Source organism: Salvelinus alpinus, chromosome 10, assembly GCF_045679555.1.
Source record: "Salvelinus alpinus chromosome 10, SLU_Salpinus.1, whole genome shotgun sequence".
Taxonomy (NCBI): Eukaryota; Metazoa; Chordata; class Actinopteri; order Salmoniformes; family Salmonidae; genus Salvelinus; species Salvelinus alpinus.
This window is the reverse complement of record NC_092095.1, coordinates 47106629-47115530: the sequence shown is the minus strand read 5'-3', so window position 1 is coordinate 47115530 and position 8902 is coordinate 47106629. Positions and strand designations below refer to the sequence as shown.

The window sequence follows — 8902 nt, the reverse complement described above, 5'->3', positions numbered from 1 at the left end:
AGTGTGTGTGTGTGTCTATGTCACAGGTTAGAGAATTCACCTTTTAGCAAAATGTCCATTCCTGATTTTCTGATATATCTTTCACCAGTTAATAAATAAATCTATGGCCTTGCTGAAAGACCCAGGTATGAAAACAGGATTTTCCTTGGTTACACCCTCTAAAACTGTCTGTGCCTCATAATCCCCATCCCCAACCACAACTTCCATCTGTCAATCAAACAATACAATGTTATAAAATCATTTTTACATCAGCAGTTATCACAAATTGCTTTACAGTAACCCGGCCTGGGCCCAACGAGTTCGTCCTGGCATTTTACTGGATTGTGACCCACTGATACCGCCCCCTGTTAGAGGGGAATCAAGCAGGCCAAGAGTTAACACACACAGGAACTTTATTTAAACACACTGAGGAGGAATAACATGGGGATTGTTCTGTAAAGGTACAGAGACAGAGATTATGAATATAATACACAGGATATAAATACACTGCATCGATATGTGCAGAGTGCAATAGAATGGGATAAGTTATGCATGAAGGAATGATAATAAATAGAACAACTGGAGCAAAGGACTGTTTCTAATAACCATGTATTACAGAGTAACAAAAGTCACAAATGGCACTCATGCTAACAATACACATGTTACCTAATGACATTCAATGAACACAGTGAAGCTACATCCAAATAAGCAACATCAATGGCAAAAAGAGCTCATCTCTCTCAACCAGCCTCATAATGTTTTTCCAACATTCTTGATGGAGTTCCCACATATGCCGAGCACTTCTTGGCTGCTTTTCCTTCACTCTGCAGTCCAACTCATCCAAAACCATCTCAATTGGGTTGAGGTCGGGTGATTGTGGAGGCCAGGTCATCTGATGCAGCACTCCATCACTCTCCTTCTTGGTCAAATAGCCCTTACACAGCCTGGAGATGTGTTTTGGTCATTGTTCTGTTTTAAAACAAATGATGGTACCAATAAGCGCAAACCAGATGGGATGGCGTACGCTGCTGTGGTAGCCATGCTGGTTAAGTGTGCCTTGAATTCAAAATAAATCACAGACAGAGTCACCAGGAAAGCACCCCCACACCATCACCCCTCCTCCTCCATGCTTCAGATCATCTGTTCACCTACTCCGCATTTCACAAAGACACGGTGGTTGAAACCAAAAATCTCTCATTTGGACTCATCAGACCAAAGGACAGATTTCCACTGGTCTAATGTCCATTGCTTATGTTTCTTAGCCCAAGCAAGTCTCTTATTCTTATTGGTGTCCTTTATTAGTGGTTTCTTTGTAGCAATTCGACCATGAAGGCCTGATTCATGTAGACTCCTCTGAACAGTTGATGTTGAGATGTGTCTGTTACTTGAACTCTGTGAAGCATTTATTTGGGCTGCAATGTGAGGTGCAGTTAACTCTAATAAAACTGGTATATATTTTTATTTATCACAATTTTCTTGAACCAATTTTGGTCTTTAATGACAGACAAGTTCCTTACTTTTCCCCCCTTCCACTTGCCTCTTCCATTTTTGTGGTAATGCTGCAATTAGTTTGTTGTAATTTTGGGTAGAGCAGACATTTCCATATGTCTATGTTAGCTGCATGTGTGACATAACTCCACCAGTCCTGTGTATGATATCATTTACAAAGATTATATATTTTTTAAACATTTTATCAAAAAATAACGCTTTTTTTTAATAAATTATTAAATTTGAGTTTAACCGCGATATTTGTTCTGTCTTTTCTGGTGGAAATTGCAACCAACTTTCTGTGGCTTGTTAAAAAATAACGATATTTTGGAGATTATTTCGTTTTCAAATAACCGAAAGTGAGCGGTTGTAATCTGAATAAAGGGACAAAGGCCATTCTTGAACGTGGAGTGAGACATTCTTACTAATTTACTAGAGAACCATTTCAGATTTAAGGATAATAACTGTTGTATGACTGAAGCCTTTAGTGTGAGGTCTAATTCTTTAATATTTAATCATTTCTGCCCTCCAAATTTATATTCATTGTATAAATAGGTCCGTTTAATTTTGCCTGGCTTGCCGTTCCAAATAAAATGAAATATATATATTTTTATATGTAGGCAAGGCCATAAGCAAATACTGGGATATGACTAAAGATTGAATTAGGGTGTTTTTCCAACAAATAGACAGCTATTTTCCTTTCCACAGTAGCAAGATCTTATCTATTTTTGGAAACTTTCTATTAAAATGTATTGTAGTGAGATCACTTTGGGGATATGAATATCAAATCAAATCCAAATCAAATTTTATTTGTCACATACACATAGTTAGCAGATGTTAATGCGAGTGTAGCGAAATGCTTGTGCTTCTAGTTCCGACAATGCAGTAATAACCAACGAGTAATCTAACCTAACAATTCCACAACTACTACCTTATACACACAAGTGTAAAGGGATAAAGAATATGTACATAAATATATATGAATGAGTGATGGTACAGAACGGCATAGGCAAGATGCAGTAGATGGTATCGAGTACAGTATATACTGTACATATGAGATGAGTAATGTAGGGTATGTAAACAGTGCATAGTTTAAAGTGGCTAGTGATACATGTATTACATAAAGATGGCAAGATGCAGTAAATTATATAGAGTACAGTATATACATATACATTATATTATATTAAGTGGCATTGTTTAAAGTGGCTAGTGATACATTTTTGATCAATTTCCATCAATTTCCATTATTAAAGTCAGCTGGAGTTGATCAGTATGTTGGCAGCAGGCACTCGATGTTAGTGGTGGCTGTTAAATAGTCTGATGGCCTTGAGATAGAAGCTGTTTTTCAGTCTCTCGGTCCCTGCTTTGATGCACCTGTACTGACCTCGCCTTCTGGATGATAGCGGGGTGAACAGGCAGTGGCTCGGGTGGTTGTTGTCCTTGATGATCTTTATGGCCTTCCTGTGACATCGGGTGGTGTAGGTGTCCTGGAGGGCAGGTAGTTTGCCCCCAGTGATGCGCTGTGCAGACCTCACTACCCTCTGGAGAGCCTTACGGTTGTGGGCGGAGCAGTTGCCGTACCAGGCGGTGATACAGCCCGACAGGATGCTCTCGATTGTGCATCTGTAGAAGTTTGTGAGTGCTTTTGGTGACAAGCCAAATTTCTTCAGCCTCCTGAGGTTGAAGAGGCGCTGCTGCGCCTTCTTCACAACGCTGTCTGTGTGGGTGGACCAATTCAGTTTGTCAGTGATGTGTACGCCGAGGAACTTAAAACTTACTACCCTCTCCACTACTGTCCCGTCGATGTGGATAGGGGGGTGCTCCCTCTGCTGTTTCCTGAAGTCCACAATCATCTCCTTTGTTTTGTTGACGTTGAGTGTGAGTGTGAGGTTATTTTCCTGACACCACACTCCGAGGGCCCTCACCTCCTCCCTGAAGGCCGTCTCGTCGTTGTTGGTAATCAAGCCTACCACTGTAGTGTCGTCCGCAAACTTGATGATTGAGTTGGAGGCGTGCATGGCCACGCAGTCGTGGGTGAACAGCATATCCACTTCACCGTCAGACCATTTTATTGGTAAACTTCACAGTAATGTAAAAGTTGTATTTTTTTTGTAATCCAAAACGCTATATAGTACATTTATCATAATTTGGTTGTAATCCAGAGAGGTTAGAAAAATTATCTAGATCTTCTATGAGGCAGTGGAGGGATCCAAATTGTGGATTTAAAGAAAACATGAATCATTAGCGTACAATGACACCTTTGTTTTTAAGTCCTGGATTTCTAGGCCCTTGATATTATTGTTAGATCTGATTTTAACTGCTAACAGTTCGATGGTCATAATAAATAGATGTGCCAATAGTGGACAACCTTGTTTTACTCCTCTTGACAGTTTAATACTTTCTGAGAAGTAGTCATTATTTACTATTTTACACATAGGGTTACTATAAATAACTTTATCCCATTGTATAAGAGCTTCTCCAAAATTGAAATATTCCAGGCATACTTTATCAAAAGCTATGAATACCAGGCCTGGTTTCCCCCAATTTTTCATAGTGTTCTACTGTTTCCATAACTTGTCTTATATTATCCCCAATTTATCGTCCATGTAAAAAAAACTGTCTGATTAGGATGAATAATATATTTTTAATTCTATGAGCTATGCATTTTGCTACAATTTTTGTATCACAACAAGTGTAAGGGGCCTCTAATTTTTTTCATGCACTGGATCTTTATATTTACCACTTGGGTCCTGTTTCAGTAATAATGAAATCATACCTTCTTGTTGAGTATCTGATAATCTACAATGTTTATAGGAGTGGTTAAAACATGCTAATAACGGTCCTCTGAGTCCATTAAGAAAGGTTTGGTATACCTCAACTGGTATGCCATCCAGCCCTGGAGTTTTCCCGGATTTATGTTTGGAGCAAATCCAATACAACACATTACTGAGTACCACTCTCCATATTTTCAAGCATAGTGGTGGCTGCATCATGTTATGGGTATGCTTGTAATCGTCAAGGACTGGGGAGATTTTCAGAATAAGGCAAAACCTGGTTCAGTCTGCTTTCCACCAGACACAGAGATTAATTCACCTTTCAGCAGGACAATAACCTAAAACACAAGACCAAATCTACAGTGGAGTTGCTTACTAAGAAGACAGTGAATGTTCCTGAGTGGCCAAGTTACAGTTTGAACTGAAATATACTTGCAAATCTATGGCAAGCCCTGAAAATGGTTGTCTAACAATGATCAACAACCTATTTGACAGAGCTTCCTGTTGAGTCACTTCCTGTTGAGTCTGCAGACGTGTTGCTGTGCGTTTTGTTGCTGTGCGTTTTGCTGCCAACTTTACTTTACTTTGCTAGCTGACAACTTTACGTTTTTTTGTTTTGTTTTTGTTTTTGTTTTGTTTTGTTTTGTTTTTGTTTTTAATTACCGTTTATATTTTTAGTTTTTAGTTTTTCCATCGCAACTTTTTCCCTCATTCAACTTTTTCACTCCGGACGCTTTATCTGGACATGGTTCGTCAACACCTTCAACAGCCGAAGCTAGGTAGTAACATTAACATGATGTCTTTTAATTGCAGTCGCTGTACTCATAATATACAGGAGAACGATCGCCTTACGGCGAGAATAGCTGTGCTACAAGCCCAGCTTCAGACGCAATCGTTAGGCAAGGGTAATTTCAGTGTAGGAAAGGATGAAACAGCGTCTGTGCCACCAGTAAGTACAGATAGTAGTATAAATCCCCCCGCACAGTCCCCGCAGCCGGACAACTTTCTCATGGCTTCTGGAGGGAAATGCTGTTGGAATGCTCAACCGGTGTCGCTCATTCAGCCGACAGAAACTTTCAACCGGTTCTCCCCATTATGTAGCGAGTCGGAGTCTGAGTCTGAGTTTTCTCTTGTCTCTACTCCTCCCGTTACGGGGTCTGAGACGCCGAAGGCTCCCACCATTAGCTCTGACAAATTGAAAACCCTAGTCATTGGCGACTCCATTACCCGCAGTATTAGACTTAAAGCGAATCACCCAGCGATCATACACTGTTTACCAGGGGGCAGGGCTACCGACGTTAAGGCTAATCTAAAGATGGTGCTGGCTAAAGCTAAATCTGGCGAGTGTAGAGAGTATAGAGATATTGTTATCCACGTCGGCACCAACGATGTTAGGATGAAACAGTCAGAGGTCACCAAGTGCAACATAGCTTCAGCGTGTAAATCAGCTAGAAAGATGTGTCGGCATCGAGTAATTGTCTCTGGCCCCCTCCCAGTTAGGGGGAGTGACGAGCTCTACAGCAGAGTCTCAGCACTCAATCGCTGGTTGAAAGCTGTTTTCTGCCCCTCCCAAAAGATAGAATTTGTAGATAATTGGCCCTCTTTCTGGGACTCACCCACAAACAGGACCAAGCCTGACCTGCTGAGGAGTGACGGACTCCATCCTAGCTGGAGGGGTGCTCTCATCTTATCTACCAACATAGATAGGGCTCTAACTCCTCTAGCCCCACAATGAAATAGGGTGCAGGCCAGGCAGCAGGCTGTTAGCCAACCTGCCAGCTTAGTGGAGTCTGCCAATAGCACAGTCAGTGTAGTCAGCTCAGCCATACCCATTGAGACTGTGTCTGTGCCTCGACCTAGGTTGGGCAAAACTAAACATGGCGGTGTTCGCCTTAGCAATCTTATTAGGATAAAGACCTCCTCCATTCCTGCCATTATTGAAAGAGATCGTGATACCTCACATCTCAAAATAGGGTTACTTAATGTTAGATCCCTCACTTCAAAGGCAGTCGTAGTCAATGAACTAATCACTGATCATAATCTTGATGTGATTGGCCTGACTGAAACATGGCTTAAGCCTGATGAATTTACTGTGTTAAATGAGGCCTCACCTCCTGGTTACACTAGTGACCATATCCCCCGTGCATCCCGCAAAGGCGGAGGTGTTGCTAACATTTACGATAGCAAATTTCAATTTACAAAAAAAAAAATGGCGTTTTCGTCTTTTGAGCTTCTAGTCATGAAATCTATGCAGCCTACTCAATCACTTTTTATAGCTACTGTTTACAGGCCTCCTGGGCCATATACAGCGTTCCTCTCTGAGTTTCCTGAATTCCTATCAGACCTTGTAGTCATAGCAGATCATATTCAAATTTTTGGTGATTTTAATATTCACATGGAGAAGTCCACAGACCCACTCCAAAAGTCTTTCGGAGCCATCATCGACTCAGTGGGTTTTGTCCAACATGTCTCTGGACCTACTCACTGCCACAGTCATACTCTGGACCTAGTTTTGTCCCATGGAATAAATGTTGTAGATCTTAATGTTTTTCCACATAATCCTGGACTATCGGACCACCATTTTATTACGTTTGCAATCGCAACAAATAATCTGCTCAGACCCCAACCAAGGAGCATCAAAAGTCGTGCTATAAATTCTCAGACAACACAAAAATTCCTTGATGCCCTTCCAGACTCCTTCTGCCTACCCAAGGACGTCAGAGGACAAAAATCAGTTAACCACCTAACTGAGGAACTCAATTTAACCTTGCGCAATACCCTAGATGCAGTTGCACCCCTAAAAATGAAAAACATTTGTCATAAGAAACTAGCTCCCTGGTATACAGAAAATACCCGAGCTTTGAAGCAAGCTTCCAGGAAATTGGAACGGAAATGGCGCCACACCAAACTGGAAGTCTTCCGACTAGCTTGGAAAGACAGTACCGTGCAGTACCGAAGAGCCCTCACTGCTGCTCGATCATCCTACTTTTCCAACTTAATCGAGGAAAATAAGAACAATCCAAAATTTATTTTTGATACTGTTGCGAAACTAACTAAAAAGCAGCATTCCCCAAGAGAGGATGGCTTTCACTTCAGCAGTAATAAATTCATGAACTTCTTTGAGGAAAAGATCATGACCATTAGAAAGCAAATTACGGACTCCTCTTTGAATCTGCGTATTCCTCCAGGGCTTAGCTGTCCTGGATCTGCACAGCTCTGCGAGGGCCTGGGATCGGGAGAGACACTTAAGTGTTTTAGTACTATATCTCTTGACACAATGATGAAAATAATCATGGCCTCTAAACCTTCAAGCTGCATACTGGATCCTATTCCTACTAAACTGCTGAAGGAGCTGCTTCCTGTGCTTGGCCCTCCTATGTTGAACATAATAAACAGCTCTCTATCCACCGGATGTGTACCAAACTCACTAAAAGTGGCAGTGATAAAGCCTCTCTTGAAAAAGCCAAACCTTGACCCGGAAAATATAAAAAACTATCGGCCTATATCGAATCTTCCATTCCTCTCAAAAATTTTAGAAAAAGCTGTTGCGCAGCAACTCACTGCCTTTCTGAAGACAAACAATGTATACGAAATGCTTCAGTCTGGTTTTAGACCCCATCATAGCACTGAGACTGCACTTGTGAAGGTGGTAAATGACCTTTTAATGGCGTCAGACCGAGGCTCTGCATCTGTCCTCGTGCTACTAGACCTTAGTGCTGCCTTTGACACCATCGATCACCATATTCTTTTGGAGAGACTGGAAACCCAAATTGGTCTACACGGACAAGTTCTGGCCTGGTTTAGATCTTACCTGTCGGAAAGATATCAGTTTGTCTCTGTGAATGGTCTGTCCTCTGACAAATCAACTGTACATTTCGGTGTTCCTCAAGGTTCCGTTTTAGGACCACTATTGTTTTCACTATATATTTTACCTCTTGGGGATGTTATTCGAAAACATAATGTTAACTTTCACTGCTATGCGGATGACACACAGCTGTACATTTCAATGAAACATGGTGAAGCCCCAAAATTGCCCTCGCTAGAAGCCTGTGTTTCAGACATAAGGAAGTGGATGGCTGAAAACTTTCTACTTTTAAACTCGGACAAAACAGAGATGCTTGTTCTAGGTCCCAAGAAACAAAGAGATCTTCTGTTAAATCTGACAATTCATCTTGATGGTTGTAAAGTCGTCTCAAATAAAACTGTGAAGGACCTCGGCGTTACTCTTGACCCTGATCTCTCTTTTGACGAACATATCAAGACTGTTTCAAGGACAGCTTTTTTCCATCTACGTAACATTGCAAAAATCAGAAATTTTCTGTCCAAAAATGATGCAGAAAAATTAATCCATGCATTTGTTACTTCTAGGTTAGACTACTGCAATGCTCTACTTTCCGGCTACCCGGATAAAGCACTAAATAAACTTCAGTTAGTGCTAAATACGGCTGCTAGAATCCTGACTAGAACCAAGAAATTTGATCATATTACTCCAGTGCTAGCTTCCCTACACTGGCTTCCTGTTAAGGCAAGGGCTGATTTCAAGGTTTTACTGTTAACCTATAAAGCGTTACATGGGCTTGCTCCTACCTATCTTTCCGAGTTGGTCCTGCCGTACATACCAATACGTACGCTACGGTCACAAGACGCAGGCCTCCTAATTG

At 41.2% G+C, this 8902-nt stretch overlaps 1 protein-coding gene across 1 annotated transcript in view; it reads right to left on the bottom strand.

Moving 5' to 3' along the window:
• Positions 1 to 28: 28 nt before the first annotated feature.
• LOC139532104 (putative nuclease HARBI1) overlaps positions 29 to 8902 on the bottom strand; it is a 203731-nt gene continuing 194857 nt past the window's right edge. The window contains exon 11 of the mRNA XM_071329261.1: positions 29 to 40. The gene's annotated coding sequence lies outside the window, so the exon portion shown is untranslated. The remainder of the gene's footprint in view (positions 41 to 8902) is intronic.